The sequence below is a fragment of the Pristis pectinata genome, chromosome 5, assembly GCF_009764475.1.
Source record: "Pristis pectinata isolate sPriPec2 chromosome 5, sPriPec2.1.pri, whole genome shotgun sequence".
In the NCBI taxonomy this organism is placed as follows: Eukaryota; Metazoa; Chordata; class Chondrichthyes; order Rhinopristiformes; family Pristidae; genus Pristis; species Pristis pectinata.
The window spans coordinates 20,615,247-20,638,849 of NC_067409.1; positions in this window are offsets into that span (position 1 = coordinate 20,615,247).

Below are 23,603 nucleotides of genomic sequence, written 5' to 3' on the forward strand. Positions count from 1 at the left end.
AATTTCCTCCCACATGCCAAATTCAGCTTTATAGGTTAATTGGGCACTGTGAATTTCCTGTAGTTTGTAGGTGAGTGGCAAATCCGAGAGGAGTTGATGGGAATGTGGGGAGAATAAAATAGGATTGGTTAATGGGTGTTTGATGATTGGTGAGGACTCAATGGCTGAAGGTCCTGCTTCCATACTGTTTGACTCTTTGGCTCTATGACAGGGTCCCTCATGGCAAGCATGCTGCTGTGCAGAGGGACTTGGGAGTGCTTGTGCATGAATCGCAAAAGGTTGGTTTGCACGTGCAACAAGTTATCAAGAAGGCAAATGAAATGCTGGCCTTCATTGCTAGAGGATTGAATTTAAGAGCAGGGAGGTTATGCTGCAACTGTACAGGGTATTGGTGAGGCCACACCTGGAGTACTGCATGCAGTTCTGGTCTCCTTACTTGAGGAAAGATATACTGGCTTTGGAGGCTGTGCAGAGGAGGTTCACCAGGTTGATTCCAGAGATGAAGGGGTTAGCCTAAGTCACCTGGGACACTACTTGCAGAAGAATGAGAGGGGATCTTATAGAAACATATAAGATTATGAAAGGGATAGATAAGATAGAGGCAGGAAGGTTGTTTCCACTGGTAGGTGAGACAAGAACTGGGGGACATAGGCTTGAGATTCCGGGGAATAGATTTAGGTCAGAGATGAGGAGAAACTGCTTTTCTTTCTGTGGAATTCTCTGCCCAGGGAAGCAGTAGAAGCTACCTCATTAAATATATTTAAGACTCAGTTACATAGATTTTTGCATAGTAGGGGAATTAAGGGTTATGGGGAAAAGGCAGGTAGGTGGATCTGAGTCCACGGACAGATCAGCCATAATCTTATTGAATGGCAGAGCAGGCTCGAAGGGGCAGATGTTCTACTCCTGCTCCTATTTCTTATATTCTTATGCTCCAAAATGTAAAGATGCATGGGATTCAAGAGTAATAAATTGTATCAAAAATTCACTCATTGGCAGGAACCAGAGGGTTATAATTGGTTGGTGTATTTGTAACTGGAAAGCTGTTACTTTAGAAGTTCCATAGTGTCGGTGCTCTCTCTCTTGCTTTTTGTAATGTATAATAATAACTCAGATGTAAATGTAAAGGACTTGATAAAAATGTCACTGCATTTAAGATTTAAGAAGTATCTAGATGAGCATCTGAATCACCAAGGCACAGAAGGCTACAGACTAAGTGCTGGTAAATGGGATCAGTGCAGAGGGCTGCCTGATGGTTGGCATTGAAGATGCGAGCTGATGCATTTGTTTCTGTGCTGTTTGACTCTATGATTCTGAGTTTCCAAGATGATCCAAAAGTAGCTGTGGTTAAGGATGAGGAAGAATGTTTTCAACTTCAGAATGGTGTAGATGGTTTGGTCAACTGGGCAGAGAGGTGAATTTAATCTGCAGAGGAGTGAGCGAATGCATTTGAGAAAGTATGGAAGAACAGAGGAACCTTGGAATGTAGGTCTATAGACCCTTAAAGGCACAGGACAGGCAGATGAAGTGGATGGAAGGAACAAAGGCATAAATGCATCCTTTTAGATAAGATATACAGCATAGCATGCCCACAGCTCTCGTACAGAATACAAGAGATTCCACAAACATGGATGTAAAAAAGTCTCACAGCACAAGTAGCACCAATCTCCACCAATTGGAAATACAAAGTAAGACACCATTTAAAAACTCCAAATACCTTTGCTATTTATGCAAAGAAAAATTGTATTTACAACAATTTAATAAAACAGTTCTGTTCAGATCAGCAGATGATGCTAAGGTAAATGGTTCATAGACAGGGAAGAAGGTTATCAAAAATTACAGGGGAATTTTGATCAGCTCGGTAAGTGGGCCAAGGAATGGCAAATAGCGTTCAATCTAGACAAGTGCAAGGTATTGCATTTTGGGAAGTCAAACCAGGGTAGGAATTTCACAGTGAATGGTAGGGACCTGGGGAGTGTTGTAGAACATAGATACCTAGCAATACAAGTACATAGTTCCCTGAAAATGGCATCATAAGTAGATAAGGTGCTGGAGAAGGCATTTGGCACGCTGGCCTTCATCAGTCAGGGTATTCAGTACAGGAGTTGGGATTTTATGTTGCAGTTGTTGAAGACGTTGTTGAGGCCACATGTGGAATATTGTGTACAGTTTTGGCTACCCCGTTACTGGAAAGATGTCATTAATCTGGAAAGAATGCAAAGAAGATTCATGAGAATGTTGCCAGTATTCAAGGGGCAGAGTTATAGGAAGAGGTTGGGTGGGCTAGGACTTTATTTATTGAAGCATAGGAGAATGAGGGGTGACCTTATAGAGGTGTACAAAATCATGAGGGGCATAGATAAGGTGAATGTGCACAGTCTTTTTCTCAGGGAAAGGGGATCAAAAACTAGAGGACATAAGTTTAAGTTAAGAGGGGAAAGGTTTAAAAGAGACTTAAGGGACAATTTCTTCATGCAGATGGTGGTGCGTACATGGAACGAGTTGCCAGGGGAAGTGGTTGAGGCAGGTACAATAATGACATCTAAAAGACATTTGGATAGGTACATGGATAGGAAAGGTTTAGAGGGATATGGGCCCAATGCGGGCAAATGGGACTAGCTTAGATGGGCATCTTGGTCAGCGTGGACAAGATGGGCCATAGACCCTACTTCCATATTGAATGACTCCATGACTCTCTGACTGTAAGAGATGGGAGATGATGCTCGGACTGCGTATGATTCTTGTTAGCCCACAATTTCAGTACTGCATATTGTCCTGGTCACCACATCAGAAGAATGCACTTTGGATGTTCCAGAGGAGGTTTATGAGGATTTTTTCAGGTCTACTCAATGAAGATTGGATTTGCTGCAGTTGTTTTCCTTAGAGCAGGGCAGGCTGAGGAAAGACTTAATTGAAGTGTATCAAATTATGGATGGTTCAAAAGAGTAAATGGGAAAGATCTATTTGCCTTAGCAGATGTTCAAAAACCAGGAGAGATGAGGATAAGTATTTTCACCCTGAGGGTGGTAGGGTTCTGGAACCCACTTTCTGAAAGTGAGGTAAAGGCAGAGACCTGGATGTGTGCTTGAAGATCCATCACCTGCAGGATATGGACCTCATGCTGGATGCTAGTAATAGGCTGGGAAACACTTGTTCATCTGGCACAGAGAAGATGCAATGCACACTCTCCTGTATTATGCATTTTAGAACATATAGAACATAGAACAGTACAGCACAGAACAGGCCCTTCAGCCCACAATGTTGTGCCGACATAGCTATTCCCTCCTACCTACAGAATGCCCATATCCCCCTACTTTCCTCTTATTCATGTGCCTATCCAAGCCCCTCTTAAAAGCCCCCAATGAGTTTGCCTCCACCACCATATTAGGCAACGCATTCCAGGCATCCACCACTCTCTCAGTAAAAAACATACCCCTCACGTATGTTCTGAACCTACACCCTCTCACCTTAAATGCATGCCCTTCTAGAATTCTCCAAAAAATTCTACCAGTGCAGTTGGCATCACAGCTTGGTGTGGCAACTGCACTGCCCAAGACAGTAAGAAATTGCAGAGAGTTGTGAACACAGTCCAGACTATCACAGAAACCAGCATCTCCTTCAATGATTCTGTCTACCCTTCCTGCTGGCTCAGTAAAACAGCCAACATAATCTAGGACCCCTCCTACCCCAGTCATTTTCTCTTCTCCCCTCTTCCATCAGGCAGAAGATAGAAAAGCTTGAGGACATGTACCACCAGGCTCAATGACAGCTTCTATCCTGCTATTATAAGATTCTTGTACAAAGCTCTTGTATGATAAAGATGAGTTCTTGATCTCTCAGTCTACCTTGTCATGGCCCTTGCACCTTAATTGACTACCTGCAGTGCACTTTCTCTGTAACTGTTACACTATATTCTGCATTCTGTTATTGTTTTTCCTTTTGAACTACCTCAATGTACTTATGTATAGAATGATCTGTTTGGATGTTATGCAAACAGAGTTTTTCATTGTATCTCGGTACATGTGACAATAATAAACCAATTACCAATTAAGCTTGACATCTGCAAGAGTCATTTGGTGATGTTTTGGCTCCAGGTATCAGCAGTGTATGAGGTTCTGCAGAACCATAGCATTTACTGTGTTTTTGCTGTCTGAGTAACACATTTGCATTTAGACAAAGTATTTAATTAAGGTTAAAGAGAATTCCAGCAAAGTATCACCCCTTATGCACTAAACTGAAGCATCAGCTTAGATTGTGTGCTCAATATCTGGAAGTCCGACATGAATCCATAACCTCAGGAGACACTCTGCTGACGTTCCTAAAGAAATATTATTATCAAGAGCTCGGTCTAAACCTGTGTGGAGAGAGGCTGCATCAGAGACAATGTTCTTTTCGCTCTGAGGCAATTGGATAAAACAAATTTCAGTGGACTGTGACAGGAGAAAATTGAAATTGGGAAGGAAGGTTTGATAAAGGTTGACTGATGGGTAACAAAACTGAAAACAAATTAATTGAAAATTTAGGGCCTGGTAATAAAACTATAAAGCATTGGAAATCTGAACCTCCATTATCTGCAAAGGTTGTTATGTCAAAGATGAAATAACAGAAAAATTATCAGTCGAATTGTTCAAAATTACACAAGACAACTGATTATCTTGTTCTTGATCCCAGTAAAGTCATTACCATTTTGACTTTGGAATTCATGATAGATGCAGCTCATTCAACAATCTAATGTATCTGTTGGTCTTGCTCAAAATTGGGTAAGTTGGCATGGAAAAATGTGGAACTTCAAGCGTATTAGATTTAGCATGAATCGAAGCTTGCCATTTTATATTCTGGTTTGAAAAGTGTGAGGGAGGAAGACTGAGAAGAGACATGGCATTAAATGCTCCAGTCCTTAATAAATCAGCCCAAGGGACTGCTGGAGAAGAAGAAGAAGACAAAGAAGAGGAAGAGGAAAAAGAGGAAAAGGAAGAAGAAGAATAAGACGAAGAAGAAGGAGGAGGAAGAAGAAAAGGAAGAAGAGGAAGAAGAAGAGGAAGAGGAAGAAGAAAAGGAAGAAGAGGAAGAAGAAGAGGAAGAGGAAGATAAGAAGAAGAAGAAGAGGAAGAAGAAGAAGGAGGAGGAAGAAGAAAAGGAAGAAGAGGAAGAGGAAGAAGAAAAGGAAGAAGAAGAGGAAGAAGAAGAGGAAGATAATAAGAAGAAGAAGAGGAAGAAGAAGAAGGAGGAAGAAGGAGGAGGAAGAAGAAAGGGAAGAAGAGGAAGAAGAAGAAGAGGGAGAGGAAGAGGAAGATGAAGAAGAAGAAGAGGAAGAAGAAGAAGGAGGAAGAAGAAGGAGGAAGAAGAAAGGGGAGAAGAAGAGGAAGAGGAAGATGAGGAAGAAGAAGAGGAAGAAGAAAGAACAATCTTAACATGAGTGCAATTTATGTAAGAAATATTTGAAGGTGGCAGGATAGGGTAACAAAGAAGTTGATGAACTTTAAAGAATCCTTGTCTTTATAAATATAATACAAAAGTCAGGAAAGTATGTTGAACCGTATAAAACACTGGTCCAAATATAACATGGCTATCAAACAAAATAAAGCACAAAAACTAGTTACCAATCTGTTTGGACAAAGACTTTATGAGGTAATATGTCAAAGAGAAAGAACTGTTGGTTCTGGTCCTGCTCTGCACTGGGTGCTCTCCTCCCACCAAAAATTCTTTCAGTGGCCTGCTTGAGACCTTAATTTCTCCTCATTGTTTCTGAGAAGTTCCATCAGTTCTAACTCACAGTGTGAATACGAGTCACATTAAAGAAGTTCTCTGAGAAGGCAACTCTGTTGGTCATTAATATTTTTTGGCAGTATTATAACCCTTATCCCATTTGGCCCGACAAATTGGAGGTGAGCTATATTCTGCACAGTGTTGGGTTGGGAACTCCTGGATTTAGAGCAAGTGATGAAGGAACAGCAAAATATTTACAAGTCAGGATGGCGTGTGACTTGGAGTGGAAGCTGCAGGCGGTGGTACTTTCTCGTGCTCACTGCTCTTGTCCTCCTTGGAAGTAAAAGTCATAGTTTGAAGCACTTTGGGAGCACAGACATGGTGCACTGGTGCTCAAGTGAAAGGTTTCAGTGGTGGATTACCAATTAAACAGACTGCTTAGTCATGGATGGTGCCAAGCTTCCTGAATGTTGTTGAAATTGCACCCATCTGGGTGAGTGTAGAGTATTCAATTTCACTCTTGAGTTGTGCCTTGTAGATGGCAGTAAGGCTTTGGAGAGACAGCAGATGAATGGATTACTGACAAGATTGGATGACGTGGAAGGAGGCTTGGGGGAATCATTCTTATCAACTACATTAGTTGAGCCAAATGTCCTGTTCCTGTCCTGTAATTTCCATGTACTTAAAAAGGAATCAATAAAATTTCCTTTGGGACACAAGCTTTCAACCCCTGCTTGGTCACACTACTGATCAATTTGTTTATCTGTAACTGTGAGGATTTAATCAGAATCTGAATAGTAAGGATTTCTTGAAACAAAATAGAAAATAGATTGCATCAAGCAAATGCATTTTCTTTTAATTTTGAGACCAGTGATGTGCTCAAAATGTTGTAAAGCAATGTCCTGAAATCAGGTTACTGGTAGAAAATAAAGTTTCCCAAATGGCTGTCATAAAATTTTATCCAAAGCAATAAATGATTTTCATTCCAGTATATTTGCTCCGACAAAGAGGTTTATTGATTTAAAGTTATGCATAGGAAGTAAAAGTGCTAAAAGGATAGTGGAAAAAAGTGAACTTCACTTGATGATGGCAGGAAATCTTCAACCAGGAATTACAGGAAAAACATTATTCATATGCAAAAAACTGATCAAGTTAGTTCTAAACAACTCAGATCATGTCTCACAGGAAAACTAATGAAACATTGAAAGAAATCTAATCAGCCAACGCACAATAGTTTGTGATCATACAACATAATTTATATCACTTGAGAAACCAATATAATTGTTTAATAAAATATAAATCTTATCATGTATAATATACTTGTCCTAACCAGGGATAGGCCCAGCATGGTACTGAGGGAGGGTTGTAACATTGTGAGTAATAACCATTGTATCAGATGTTAAACTCAAAGATCCTGGGACTTGATCCATGAAAGCTGTTGGGCCCATTTTGTCCGTGCCGACCAAAAATAGCAATTTAGGCTAATCCCACTTCCTAGCTTTCAGTCTCCAGCACAATAGTGTTCATTCTGGTAATGAGGTCTTGTGCTTATGCCTTGCTCTCAGACACCGAGTTCCAGAGCCCCATATAATATTTATTTTATCTGACCATTCCTCCCATCCTTCTACCAATTATCTGAAATAAGTTTCTGTTCGCAGCTAATTTCTCTGCTAAGGGAAATATGTTTATTTTCTGTTCACTTCTCACAAGTTTATGTACTTTGATTAAGTCTCATTCCTTTGACTGCAGTCTGTGGGATCCTGTGTGCAGAATGGCTATTGTGCTTGCCTGTAGCCTAAACCAGACCCTGCACGTTGAGAGGAACTCATTATGCTGAGAGATGTGAAACAGTGCAGCATAAACAGGTGCAGGCTAAGTGTAGGGAAAGAGCAGATCAAAGTGGATTTCCTTTGTTCAGAAGGTATAATGGTTGTCGATAACTGTTTGTTGTAACTTCCATATTGATGACCAACACCTGAATGCACATGACCAATTAATAATTAACATGCTGTGTAGGTATTCAGACTTAGTTTTACATTACTGCTGAAGCTATTACTGCGCATGCATTATTTATGTGGTTGGCTATCAGCAAGGAGGCAGACAATTTTCTTGTCAAAATATATTAGAATGCATAATTTTATAGCAGGTTTTTAAAGACTGTCAAGTAGATCAGTGATTGCATTGGTGCTGATGTCCTGACAGAATAATTTGTGTGCCATGATTGGCCAGGACCCAATTCATTGGATACTCAAATAATGAACATAAATTTGTTTTGCCATTGCCAATGAAAGTTTTATCTATAAAGTTCTGTAAAGGGACTAAATTTGTCAAGTTCTTTGTGAATCAAAGTCGGTCAATCACATTGAATCATATTTTTAGATTGCACACCTTTTTGAAAATTGAAATTTTATGAAGCAAGGTTACAGTGACTTTTTTAATTAGTCATTTTATTGACATTGTAATTGGAGAAGCAAAACAAGAAATAGCCATTCACTTCATTTCACACAAAGTAGTTCTCAATCAAGGCTCAGGTCACTTTCATGGAGGGAAATTTTTACAAGAAAAAAGCATTCTTGTTCTGTAAATTTATCCTATTCGAATCACATCTCTATATTATCTCTCATGCCCAATCTAATATTATCCCCAAATCCCTCCAAAATTCAAACATCAAATAAAAATCTGCAACTGCTAGAAATCTAAAATTAAAACAGAAAATGCTGGAAATACTCAGCAGGTCGGTCTGCATCTATGGGAAGAGAAGTCAATGTTTCAGGTCGGAGACCCTTCTTCAGAACTTAAATGAGACAAAAGAAGTTTGTAAAGCTGGAGGGAGGGTGGAGGATGGACTTTGTCTCTGATAGGCTAAAACTGGGGTGACCATGGGGATACGTTGACAAAAAGGTTATCCGTTCAATGAGTGAAGAGGAGGGGGAGAACATAGACAAAAGAATGGAGGCAAGAGGATGTAGGAGGTGCAAAATGCAGAGCAGGAAGACCTGCCTGGCAGGTCAGTTTAGGCATGTCCTCCACTCCCAGAGAAAGTAAAAAACATGCTGAGCTAATATCACAGATGGATGACTAATACAGACAGAGAAGTCAAGTGACCTGAAGATAAAGAATTCAATACTGAGTCCAGAAGGCTGCAACGTACCCAGGCAGAAGATGAGATGTCACTTGTTAAGCTTGCACTGGGCTTCATTGTAACAGTACAGGAGACCACAGACTGATAGGTCAGAGTGGGAGTGTGAGGGGATGGATAATTAAAGTGGCAGCAATAAGAAGCTCGGGGTCTCGCTGCCGACTGAACACAGGTGCTCCGCAACACGGTCATCCAGTCTACGTCTGGTTTCGCCAATGTTGAGTTGACCACATTGTGAACACAGAATGCAGTGCTCCAGGTTGGGAAAAGTACAAGGGAATCGCAGCTTCACCTGGGAAGAATGTTTGGGTCCCTGGGTGTGGGAAATGAAGAGGTGAAAAGACAAGTCTTGTGCATCACCTCCTAAATTCCTCCCTAAATCCAAACTTAGTCTTTACCCTGTTTGTGTAACGCTATTACAGCGTCAGCGACCCGGGTTCAATTCCCGCCGCTGCCTGTAAGGAGTTTGTACGTTCTCCCCATGTCTGTGTGGGTTTCCTCCGGGTGCTCCGGTTTCCTCCCACATTCCAAAGACGTATGAGTTAGGAGCTGTGGGCATGCTATGTTGGCGCCAGAAGCATGGTGACACTTGCGGGCTGCTCCCAAAACACTCTGTGCAAAAGATGCATTTCACTGTGCGTTTCGATGTACATTTGACAAATAAAAAGATCTTATCTTATCTTATCAAATATTTTAAGTCCTTGTTACTCCATGAGAATAGGGACACAGACTTCGTGGGGAAGCCTCAAAGGCTGCCGGCAATGACACTAACGCTGCAGTGACATACAGTGGTCAACCAGTCATGGATACAAAAACTTTCATGTAAGTTCAAGCTTTTAAATTTCAGTTTGTGTGTTTCAGCTTGACAGAACAAGTGTAGTTTGTGTTTGATTTACTGGAACCTCAATGGAGGATCCCCATCCCGTCCCTTTCTTCGGACCTGGGTACACACTGACTTTTGATATTTCATGATTGGTTACACAAGACATCAAATGCAATCCATCTCATGGCAAACAGGATTCACTGGATACCACAGGAGGGGGCTCTGGAAGAACGCAGTACACTAAGCAACACTCCTAGTAATGCATGATTTAGCATGCAGATCTATGGATAGTAGGTCAATGGATAACAAGCGGACATCAATTAGAGCTGTGAAGCACTGCATGTTTAGTACATGATAAAATTAAGTGGAATAGTAAACTGTGGGGGTAGGCAGTGCAAGGTCCATAGATAGTAAGTTAGCAGTTAAAATGTGGACAACACAGCAGGGCAACACAATATATAACACAATAGGAAAACAGCACTGCTGTATTTAAATCCCCTTACAATAAAGGCCAACATACTACTGTCTTTCCTAATTGACTGCAAGTTAACTTAGTGATACAAGGACAAGGGCAACTAGGTCGCACTAAATATTAACCTTTCAATCTCAGAGACACAAGGGACTGCAGATGCTGGAATCTGGAGCAAGGAAACAAACCGCTGAAGGAACTCAGCAGGTCAGGCAGCATCTATGGAAAGAAACGGACCATCGACATTTTGGGTCGAGACCCTTGGTTTGGGACTGGTTGGGGATGGGGGAGATCTGGCAGATGTAACTGGTGTTCGTTCAGCAGTATTCCATCGTAGTGTTTGGAGGACCACTACTGTTCCTTCCACCTCCATAATATGGTGCATGAATATATTCAGACTTTTAACTGGGAGCCTCCAGGGTCTCTTTAGGTTCCATTGCCTTGGATGTTATGACCCTGAAGAAGATCATGACAGCATCAACTATACAGCCTAAGCATCATTACCAATAGAGTGAGCTGTGCAGTCCCATGCTGTCAAACAGCATGCACGTGTACATCACATGAGAACCCTAGGTGCATGTGTTAAGGTGCAATGTGACCTAGGCCTTTACCTTCAATATTTTGCAATATTGCAAGAAGGACAAGTTGTCCTGATTGATTGTAATACATCTGGTAAAACTCATGCTGGTCTATAAGGAAGCGATTAAGTCTACTGAGTCAAAGCAATCTTGATTTCACAGATATTTCTTGCACCACTTAAGGAATCACTGTTAAAACATCAAATACTAATACACTTCCACTCCTTCCCAACAGCCCAATGGACCATATGGATTATCCTATTCTGTTGCTAGGTATTGATTGGTAGGGGAACAGAAGGCATGAAGATTATAGAACATGGAACATAGAACAGTACAGCACAGGAACAGGCCCTTCGGCCCACAATGTTATGTCAAACTAATTAAACTAGTATTTAAATGCCTAACTAAACTAATCCCTTTTACCTACACAATGTCTATGTCCATCCATTTTCTACACATCCATGTGCCTGTCTAAGAGCCTCTTAAACGCCTCTATCATATTTGCCTCCACTATCATGCCCAGCAGCACATTCCAGGCACCCACCACTCTCTGTGTGAAAAACTTGCCCTGCACATCTCTGATGAACTTACCCTCTCTCACCTTAAAAGCATGCCCTCTAGTATTAGATATTTCGACCCTGGGAAAAAGATACCGGCTGTCTTATAATCTTATAAACTTCTATCAGGTCTTCTCTCAGCCTTCGCCACTCCGGAGAAACAATCCAAGTTTGTCCAACTTCTCCTTATAGCACAAGCCCTCTAATCCTGGTAAACTGTTTTTACACCGTCTCCAAAGCATCCACCATTCTCGCTATGTCTGAGAGAACACCTCAGACAATATCCTTAACTTCCAAGATCGAGGTAAAAGGAACTGCTATGTTACTCACTTTCACACAGTTCTGGAGTGCTTGATGCCTGCACTGAGAGACATTTCTGCAAAATATGACAGAAGGAAGTGGTATCATTACAATAAGGAAAGCGTTATGTACTCCTGATCTTTGACAGAGTCCTTGTAATTTGCATGGGGAGTACCTTGTTCTCATTATATTTCACACCAACTGTGTCTCCGGAACATTAACTCTCAAAGACTATTGTCAGTATGACTGAAAATATTATAATAATGAATTAGTTGCTTGCTCAGTTTATCAACTCTTCACTTGTAAAGACCTCCCATCACTTCTTTAAAAGTGGTAATATTGCTCAATAGAAAAGTGATTGCTCAACTCTCTACTATCCACAATCATTATATAACCACTTTTCAGCTCATAAAGATGCCCTTGATATTTTCCCGAGCAGTAAAATACACCAACTACAAGCATTTCCGATATAACTGTGCAAGTATGCTCTCGTCCATTTTTATTACAATAACGATGACATTTTATTTTTTGCTTAATCCCATGCCCCATTAAAACATAGAAAGATTCATTCCAAGAAATCATTTATTTTACTTCATAAGCAATAATGCAGTTAGTTTACATTTTTTAAGTACAAGAGAATGATTTACACAGCCCCTCATCTCTGCCTACTACTTCACATCAATCACCAACAAGTATGCCTCAAAATCTTGCATGTTTACAAGCATTTTAAGTATTTATAATTAACCTATCATGTAAATGTCTGAGTATTTCATTTACAAATGTGCAAATTTATGTTTAAATGTAAGTGTAGTTTTGTACTTACATAAGCTTATTATCTCTTATTTATTCGTTTTTCAGGACCTGGCTGTCATTATGAAGGCCGGCATACATTGCCCATCTGAATTGTCATTGAGAAGATGGTGGTGAGCTTCCTTAATGAATGGCTGCAGATCTTCTGATGAAGATACTCGCGATGATTTTGGATTGGGAGTTTCAGAATTGAGACTGAGCAACCTTGGAGGAACAATGATTAAGATTTGTCTTTCGATACTTAATTTTGCTATAGGAGCATGGGATCACAACAATTTTCGATGTTGAAGATCATTCAGACCGTTACACCTATACCAGCTTTTTGCTTGATCATTGGCAGAGCCACCCAAAATTTCACTTTTTACCCCTTTATGTATATTGCTTCCAACACCTGTATATTTTCCTTTCTGCACTGCCAGATTAACCCAAGCTCCAACAACCCACCATCTGATGAAATTCCTCCTTACCTCTCCCCAATGATACAATGTTTAAATTGTTTGTCTCATCACAAACTGTCCAAACAAAGGAAGTATCCTGTCCCCTGTTTATCATTCAAAGACTCAGCAGAACTTTAAAAATCACATCTGAGTCTAATGTGGACGATGGCTCAAAGACTAACATACTGACCTGTGGTGGTGGGTTCAAGGACTGTTCCAGAGACATAATCTAGACCAGAACTCCAAAGTAGTATTGAAGGAGCACCTCAGTTGTGAGGTGTACTCTCTCAGTTGTAATATTGCGCTGAGGACCATTGCATATCTGAAAGCCATTACTCTTGATACAATTGAGGGGATTCACCAGGAAAACTATACTTTAGTTGCCATTCACTGCATGTTTGGTACATAATGAAGTTAAGTGGGACAGCAAATTGTGAAGATGAGAAGAGCAAGATCCGTAGAAAAAAATTATTAATTAATTGAGTACAGAGAGTCATAGAATCACACAGCACGGAAACAGGCCCTTCGGCCCGTTTTGTCCATGCTGACCAAGATGTCTATCTGAGCTGCACCCATTGGTCTGTCTTTGGATCATATTCTTCAAGGCCTTTTCTATCTATATACCTGCACAAATCTCTTTTAAATATCACAGTTATATCTACCTCTACAGGTTCCTCTGCCAGCTCATTCCATATGCCCACCACCTTCTGTGTGAAAAAGTTGCCACTCAGGTCCCTTTTAAATCTTTGCCCTCTCACCTTAAATCTATGCTGTATAGTTTTAGACCCCCCTACCTTAGGAAATAGATCTGAATATTAAAATATATGTATTGGAATATTATATATTAGTGAGAGCCAAGAGCTGTGGAGCCAGAAACCATGGAGTAGTTATAATGAGGGATTTTAATTGTTCCAATGTAAAGTAGGATAGAAATGATATTGTCAGAGAGGCTAAAGATTTTCCAAAATGCATCCAGGATCATTGGATAATTATCTAGAACGGTATGTTTCTGGTCCAACAAGGAAGGAGGCCTTGCTAGGTCAAGTGCTAGAGAATAAGATGATCAAGTGAACCAAAATGAAGGGGAACATTTGGGCAATAGTGATCATAATGTCATGAGATTTCAGTTAGCAGTAGAAAAGGAGAAGTCATAATTCAAAGCAAACATTATTATTTGGAGCAAGGCCAATTTTGATGGGATGAGTGTGAATCTGCCCAGAAAAATCGGAGCAAAGAAAGAATGAATAAATCCAGAGCTCCCTGGATGACTGAAGAGACACATAAGTAAAGAAAGTGGGCAGGTAAGGTAGTGTAGTGGTTAATGTAATGTTATTACAACGCCAACAACCTGGGATCAATTCCAGCCACTGTCAGTAAGGAGTTTGTACGTTCTCCCTGTGTCTGCTTGAGTTTCCTCCTACATTCCAAAGATGTGCAGGTTAGGAGTTGTGGGTAGGCTATGTGGCGACACTTGCGGGCTGCCCCCAGTACATTCTATACAAAAATGCATTTCACTGTGTGTTTTGATGTACATGTGACTAATAAATATATCTTATCTTATCTTAAAGATATTTATTTCTGATGAAAGGTCATCGACCAGGGTGAATTATATTACTGATATGTTCATCTTGCAAACACAGCATTGGACACTTTCTATTGGTATACTGTATTGGTCTATAATGGCTTACTTTCTTCACTGTTCACTCATCTGAAACATTAAGTCTTTCTTTCTCCACAGTTGCCACCTGACCTGTTGAACATTTCCAGTATTTTCAGTTCTATTTCAGATTTCCAGCATCCACAATGTCTTATTTTGTACAGATATTAGGGTGTCTGTGTGCACAATATTACTACAGGCCAGTGAGCCTTACGTCAGTGGTAGGGAAATTATTGGAGTAAATTCATTTGGAAAGGCAGGAGGTGATCAGGGAAAGTCAGCATGGCTTTGTGCAAGTAAATTCTGTCTTAATAATATGATTGACTTTTTTGAGGAAGTAACTCTGAAGATTGATGAAGGCAGGGCAGTAGATATTGTCGACATGGACTACTTCAGTAAGACATTTGACATGGTCCTGCATGGTAGGCTAGTCCAGCAGGTCAAGGCACATGAGATCCAAGGCAAGCTGGCAAATTAGATCCAAAATTGGCTTGGTGGTCGGAGGCAGAGAGTAGTGGTGGAAGGATGCATTTCTGATTGGAAGCCTGCGAAAATGCTGTATGACAGGGATGGTGCTGGGACCCTTGCTGTTTCTGATATATATTAGTGATTTGGAAGTGAATGTGGAAGGTATGATTAGTAATTTTGTGGATGACGTGAAAGTCAGTAGTGTTCTGGACAGCAAGAAATTCTGTCTAAGGCTTCAGCAGGAAACAGATCAACGGAAAGTTGGGCAGAACATTGACAAATGGAACTTAATTCTGATGGAATTAAACCTTGGTCGCTGGCGCCGTAATGCGAGTGATGCATTTTGGGAAGTCAGATAGGAGTAGGATATATATAGTAAATGGTAGGGTACTAAGAAATGTTAATGAAAAGAGGGACCTTGGGGTTAAAGTGGTGACACAGTAGAGTAACGCTATTACAGTGCTAGCGACCCGGGTTCAATTCCTGCCGCTGTCTGTAAGGGGTTTGTACATTCTCCCCGTGTCTGCGTGGGTTTCCTCTGGGTGCTCCAGTTTCCTCCCACATTCTAAAGACGTACGGGTTAGGAGGTTGTGGGCATGCTATGTTGGCGCCGGAAATGTGGTGCCACTTGCGGGCTGCCCCTAGAACACTCAACACAAAAGATGCATTTCACTCTGTGTTTCGATGTACATGTGACTAATAAAGATGTCTCATCTTATATTTATTTCCATAGTTCCTTGAAGATGGCCATACAGGTAGATAGGGTGGTGAGAAAGGCATACTTGCTTTCATAGGTTGGAGTGTAGAATATAAAAGATGGAACGTTCTGTTGCAAGTTTACAAAACCCTGGTTAGGCCACATGGAGTATTGTGTGCAGTTCTGGTTGCCACACTATAAGAAGGATGTGGTTGCACTGGAGAGAGTGCAGAGGAAATTAACTAAAATATTGCCTGGATTGGAGGACTTTAGTTACAGGGAGAGATCAGATAGGATGGGCTTATTTTCAAAAGAGTGAAGAAGGTTGACCTGATAGAGGTATATAAGACTATTAGAGGTCTAGATAGGGTAAATAGTCCGAATCTTTTTCCCATGGTAGTGATGTAAGGTGAGAGGAAGGAGATTTAAAGGGGATCAGAGAGGTAAGTTTTTTCTACTCAGAGAGTGGTTGATATCTGGAATTTGATGCCAGAGAATGTGGTAGAATCAGAAACAATCATTACATTTAAAAGACACTTTGACAGACATTTTAACAGGAAAGGCATAGAAGGGTTTGGACCTAATGCAGGCAAATAACATTAGTGTAGATGAACAAAAGGTTCAGCGTGCACATGGTGGGTTAAGCGGCCCTTTCTGCAGTGTAGAATTTAAGATAAGATAAGATAAGATAAGATAAGATAAGATAAGATAAGATAGGATAAGATCTTTATTAGTCACATGTACATCGAAACCCACAGTGAAATACACCTTTTGCGTAGAGTGTTCTGGGGGCAGCCCGCAAGTGTCGCCACACTTCGGGTGCTAACATAGCATGCCCACAACTTCCTACGTACGTCTTTGGAATGTGGGAGGAAACCAGAGCACCCGGAGGAAACCCATGCAGACACAGGGAGAACATACAAACTCCTTACAAACGGCAGCCTGAATTGAACCCAGGTCTCTGGTGCTGTAAAGCATTACGCTAACCGCTACACTACTGTGCCTGCCCAATTCTACAAAATTCTACAATTCTACAATTCTACAAAAGCTAATGCAGGAACAGAGGGATCTTGGGGTCCAAGTCCATAGATCCTTCAAGGTTGCCGCGCGAGTTGATAGGGTTGTTAAGAAGGCGTATGGCATGTTGGCTTTCATTAGTCGGGGGATTGAGTTCAAGAGCCGCGAGGTAATGTTGCAGCTCTATAAAACCAGGGTTAGACCACACTTAGAATATTGTGTTCAGTTCTGGTCACCTCATTATGGGAAAGATGTGGAAGGTTTAGAAAGGGTGCAAAGGAGATTTACCAGGATGCTACCTGGATTGGAGAGCATGTCTTATGAGCATAGGTTGAGAGAGCTAGGGCTTTTCTCTTTGGAGAGAAGGAGGATGAGAGATGACCTGATAGAGGTGTACAAGATGATAAGAGGCATAGATCGAGTGGACAGTCAGAGACTTTTTCCCAGGGTGTAAATGGCTAACACGAGGGAGCATAATTTTAAGGTGACTGGAGGAAAGTGCAGGGGGGATATCAGAGGTAAGTTTTTTAACACAGAGAATGGTGGATGCGTGGAACATGCTGCCAGGGTTCCATTAGGGACATTTAAGAGACTCCTAGATAGGCACATGGATGATAGAAGAATGGAGGGATATGTGGGAAGGAATGGTTAGATTGATCTTAGTTAAAAGGTCAGCACAACTTTCTGGGCTGAAGGGCCTGTACTGAGCTATAATGTTCTATGTTCTATTTTCTATGTTCTAATGTTGTCTTACATGTATTTATAATGTAAGTAAGGAAGTGATGCTTCAGATATGCCTTAATCTGAGCCCCACTGGAGCACTGTAGTAAGTTTTGGGGCCTGCACCTATAAAAAATATATATTTGCTTGGATGTGATATAGATTGACACCAGAGCTTTTGAGGGTTACATGAGAAGAAATAAATGGACAATTAATCTCTTATATTTGTAAAGTTGTTGTGTGGTCTAATCAGGATACCTAAAATAATTAAGAAATTCAATTAGAAATATCTTTTCTGGTGGGGGAAGCCAGGAAAAGTGGACATAAACTCAAGCCACTTAAGATTTAAGATATGAATAATTTTTATTCCCAAAGGAAAACCACAATTCTCACCATTAAATTTGCCTTCAATGGAAAATGTAAGAGTTAGTGCCCTGAGTTTTGTTCACTTGGCAGAAAATGTTCATTGATAAGATTCTTGAGAACACATTTGCTTTTTGTTATTCTTCATCTCTCGAGTTACAATCTATTTATATACTGTTTATCTGGATTGTTTAGAAAACAACTAGGCCAAGATTAAGTGGATTGACAGAGTAAAAGTAAAATCAGAATACCTGTAAATTGAAACCTTAAACAAAAACTTCGCAATATATTTAGTGTTAATTGTAAACATTCAATCCCAAGTATAAAATTGAAATGATGCACATATCTTCTTCCGACATGATCTGCAGTCCAATGACAGACAGCTTGCTAATTATCTATAGTCATAAATTTGTTTTAGCAACATGATATTCTCATGCAGACAACCATTGAATGCAAGTTGAGATGACTGAAAAATGTTACTCCTTCGCTGAGAACCTAATTTCCAATCTTGTTTTACATTTCATTAAAATCAGTCAGCTAGCCAACCAGTGACTTTTGCATTTTCCTTTATATTAAATATGTTTTCCAAAGATACAGTTGGAGATAATATATAAATAAAATTAGTGTAGCGGTTGCTACCGCGGAATAAAACAAGACTCTACTCGGAGGATTGCCAAACAGAACTGGTTTATTTTCCCGCCTTGTGCGGGCCCTTTAAGGGAGAAAAACTCCCGCCCAAAAAAAAACCGGCAATGACGTAAGTCCTACGTCATCAGGACTTTCCCGCGCGCGGGTTCTCCCCGTCGCTCGGAAAGACGAGGCCCGCCGCCATCTTGGGCCTCGTCGCTCCGACGCCGCGCGACCCGACTGCCGAGCCGGTTCGCCCGACTAGACGGTGAGTCGCCACACAACCCCCCCCAGAACCGGCGAGACAGTCCCCAAGGTCCGTGGGCTGTGCCAGCTGCCGCTTAGGGGGGCGGCCTCTGCGTCGTGGCATGGCAACCTCAACAGGCTGTTGCAGATCCAAATGGGCCGGTTTGAGGCGGTCCGCCGTGAAAACCTGTTCCCTGCCTCCAATGTCCAAAATAAAAGTGGATCCGTTATTCCGTATGACTCGGAACGGTCCCTCATATGGTCGTTGCAATGGCGCCCGAGGTGTGCCCCTGCGAACGAAAACAAACTTACAGTCCCGTAGTTCCTTGGGCTGGCAGGATGGGGCTTGACCGTGCCATGAGGTGGGAATCGGGGCCAAGGCGCCGAGCTTCTCGCGCAGTCTTTGTAGAACTGCTGGGGGTTGTTCCCCTTGGTCCTGAAGGGCAGGTATGAAATCCCCGGGGACAACTAGTGGCGCCCCGTATACAAGCTCAGCTGACGAAGTGCGGAGGTCTTCTTTGGGGGCAGTGCGTATGCCGAGCAGGACCCAAGGCAGCTCGTCAACCCAGTTAGGACCCTTCAGGCGGGCCATCAAGGCCGATTTTAGATGGCGGTGAAAACGTTCCACCAACCCGTTTGATTGAGGATGGTAGGCCGTGGTGGTGTGCAGCTGCGTCCCTAGCAGGTTCGCTAATGCAGCCCAGAGACTGGAAGTGAATTGGGTGTCTCTGTCTGAAGTGATGTGGGCCGGAACGCCAAAACGTGAGACCCAAGTTGTGAGCAGCGCTCGGGCGCAGGAATCAGTTGTGATGTCAGTCAGGGGGGTTGCCTCAGGCCACCTCGTGAACCGGTCCACGATGGTAAGGAGGTACCGGGCTCCTCTTGAAACCGGCAGAGGGCCCACGAGGTCGACGTGTATGTGGTCGAACCTCCTACGGGTAGGCTCGAACTGCTGTGGTGGGACCTTGGTGTGTCGCTGGATTTTTGACGTCTGGCAGTGCAGACAAGTCCTGGCCCACTCACTGACCTGTTTGCGCAGGCCATGCCAGACAAACTTGCTGGCGACCAGTCGGACAGTAGATCTGATGGACGGGTGCACCAACCCATGTACCGAGTCAAAAACGCATCTCCGCCAGGCTGCAGGGACAATAGGGCGGGGCTGACCAGTCGCAACGTCGCAAAGTAGGGTCCGCTGACCTGGACCAACCCAGAAATCTCGGAGCTGCAGACCCGAGACTGCGGTTCTGTAGCTGGGCAGTTCGTCGTCGGCTTGCTGTGCGTCAGCCAGGGCCGTGTAGTCGACACCCAAGGATAGGTTGTGGATGGTTGGTCTGGAAAGTGCATCAGCAACGACATTATCCTTTCCGGAGACATGTTGGATGTCAGTTGTGAACTCGGAAATGTAGGATAAATGTCTCTGCTGACGAGCTGACCAGGGATCGGAGACTTTGGAGAAGGCAAAGGACAGAGGCTTATGATCGGTGAAAGCGGTGAAAGGCCTGCCTTCTAGAAAGTATCGGAAATGCCGGACCGCCAGATACAGCGCTAGAAGTTCCCGATCAAAAGCGCTGTACTTCAGTTCGGGCGGTCTAAGGTGTTTGCTGAAAAATGCCAAGGGTTGCCAGCGGCCTTCGAGTAGCTGTTCCAGTACCCCACCCACCGCGGTGTTGGACGTGTCTACCGTGAGGGCAGTCGGGACATCAGTCCTAGGGTGTACCAGCATCGTGGCGTCTGCCAGGGCGTCTTTGGCCTTAACGAAAGCAGCCGCAGCCTCGTCAGTCCAGGTGATGTCCTTGCCCTTACCAGCCAGCAGCGAGAACAGAGGGCGCATGATACGGGCTGCTGCAGGGATGAAACGATGGTAAAAGTTGACCATCCCAAGGAATTCCTGTAGGCCTTTGACTGTGTCGGGGCGGGCAAAATGGCGGATAGCATCCACCTTGGCGGGTAGGGGTGTTGCCCCGTCGCTGGTGATTTTGTGGCCAAGGAAATCGATAGAGTCAAGTCCGAATTGGCACTTGGACGGGTTAATCGTGAGGCCGAAATCGCGGAGGCGGGAATACAGCTGGCGGAGGTGGGAAAGGTGTTCCTGGCGGTTACGGCTGGCGATCAGTATGTCGTCCAAGTAAATGAACACGAAGTCCAGGTCTCGGCCTACCACGTCCATCAGCCGCTGGAAGGTCTGCGCGGCGTTCTTAAGGCCGAACGGCATCCGAAGGAATTCGAACAGGCCGAATGGGGTGATAATCGCAGTTTTGGGGACGTCATCCGGATGGACCGGGATTTGGTGGTATCCCCTAACGAGGTCCACTTTGGAAAAGATGCGGGCCCCGTGTAAGTTCGCTGCGAAGTCCTGGATGTGAGGGATGGGATAGCGGTCCGGGGTGGTGGCGTCATTCAGCCTGCGGTAGTCGCCGCAGGGCCTCCACCCTCCGGTGGCTTTGGGGACCATGTGCAGGGGGGAGGCCCAGGGGCTGTCTGACCTGCAAACAATCCCCAGCTCCTCCATGTGATGGAACTCTTCCTTTGCCAGGCGGAGCTTGTCTGGAGGTAATCGTCGTGCTCGGGCATGAAGGGGTGGCCCTGTGGTAATGATGTGGTGTCGTACCCCATGTGCGGGCCGAGAATTTGTAAACGAAGGTGCCAAAATCGATGGGAATTCGGCTAGGAGCTTGGCGAAATCGTCGCCAGAAAGGGTAATGGAGTCCAGGCGCGGGGCTGGTGGGCTGATTTCTCCCAGGGGATAGGTCCGGAGAGTGCTAGAGTGGACTAACCGCTTCCTTCGCAGGTCGACTAACAGGTTGTGGGCCCGAAGGAAATCGGCGCCTAGGAGTGGTCGGGCGACGGCAGCAAGGGTAAAGGTCCAGGTAAAACGGCTGCCGCCAAAGTGTAATTGAAGCGTACGGGTGCCGAAAGACCGTATCGTTGTACCGTTGGCGGCATTGAGTAGAGGACCTGGTGGCCTGTCACGAGTGTCGCGGCCTGTCGGGGGCAAAATACTGACCTCCGCTCCAGTATCAACGAGGAAATGCCGTCCAGATTTCTTGTCCTGAACGAAGAGGAGGCTCTGTCGGCGGCCAGCCGCCGTAGCCATCAGCGGCGGCTGGCCCTGGCGTTTCTCTGAAACTTGCAGGGTGGGCGGCATCGACGGGCCTCCGCACCCCACCTCTGATGGTAGAAACACAGCTGGTCACCCGTGTCGTCGTCTGCGTTCCTGGGGCGTGGCTGCTCGGTTGCTGGGGCCGGGCGAGGCGGGCGTTGGGCTCGCGGCCTGGTGATTTGACTGACGGACGAACCGCTCTCGCGCTTGGCCCTCCACAGGACATCTGCCCGGGCGGCCACCTCACGGGGGTTGCTGAAGTCGGCATCAGCTAACAACAAGTGGATGTCATCGGGGAGCTGTTCGAGGAAGGCCTGTTCGAACATCAGGCATGGCTTGTGTCCCTCGGCCAATGCCAGCATCTCATTCATTAGGGCGGATGGGGATCTGTCCCCCAGGCCATCCAGATGAAGCAGGCGGGCGGCGCGCTCACGACGGGAGAGGCCGAAGGTCCGGATCAAAAGATCTTTGAAAGCCGGGTACTTATCTTCCTCCGGAGGCGACTGGACGAAGTCTCCAACCTGGGCGGCTGTCTCCTGGTCCAGAGAGCTAACCACATGGTAGTACTTCGTGGAGTCGGAGGTGATCTGCCGAAGGTGGAATTGCGCTTCGGCCTGGTCAAACCAGACGCTGGGCCGAAGTGTCCAAAAGGTGGGCAGCTTGAGGGCCACTGCGTTGGCTGCTGCGCTGTCGTCCATTTCGCGGGTCCAAAAGCTGTTTGGACCGTCGGGGTCACCAATGTAGCGGTTGCTACCGCGGAATAAAACAAGACTCTACTCGGAGGATTGCCAAACAGAACTGGTTTATTTTCCCGCCTTGTGCGGGCCCTTTAAGGGAGAAAAACTCCTGCCCAAAAAAAACCGGCAATGACGTAAGTCCTACGTCATCAGGACTTTCCCGCGCGTGGGTTCTCCCCGTCGCTCGGAAAGACGAGGCCCGCCGCCATCTTGGGCCTCGTCGCTCCGACGCCGCGCGACCCGACTGCCGAGCCGGTTCGCCCGACTAGACGGTGAGTCGCCACATTTACCTCAATGGGATTTCAACAGCAGGGATGTGATGCTTCAATTGTACAGAGATTTGATAAGAGTTCACCCAGAGTTTTGTATCCAGTTCTGGACACCTCACTTCAAGAAAGGTATTGCCCAGCCAATAACACTAAACAAACCACATATCTGCATGCTGCTGTCTGCCTCTGAACCAGGGATGAGTTGTGGGCAATAGAGGATACAGCATTGACCTACCAGATAGATGCAATGGCTTAAATGGTTAACTTATGAGGAAAGGTGGCACAAACCTGTCTTGAGATTAAAACATTGAAGGGCATCAAAGTATTTTAAATGATTAAGGCATTCAATGAGGGAAATACAGGTAAACTCTTTTCTCTGCAAGTGAAGTAAAAACTGAGTTAATCAGAATTTTCAAAAGGGAATTAGATAGGCTTAAGGGAAAATATGTGTCAAGCTACAGTGAAAGAGCAGGGAAAAAAATGGATAGACGGTCCTATAGTGAGCTGGCATGAATAGTGGAGAGAGTTATTCCTTCTGAGTCATAATGTTCTGGGATTCTGTGTCAAGGGAATGCAAAGGCAAAGGGGATAATCATTAAATACAAGCTAAACTATTTAGACCAATTCACGCTGGGTTAGGTGCATACTTTTGAAGATATTTGCATTCTGTTACTAATTGGTCTAGAATAAACACCAAAACCAGAGGAAACATTTAAGATTAAGATAAGATTAATATTTCTTTCTTAGTCACATGTATATCGAAACACACAGTGAAATGCATCTTTTGTGTGGAGTGCTCTGGGGGCAGCCTGCAAGTGTCGCCACATTTCTGATGCCAACATAGCACACCCACAACTCCTAACCTGTACATCTCTTGGAATGT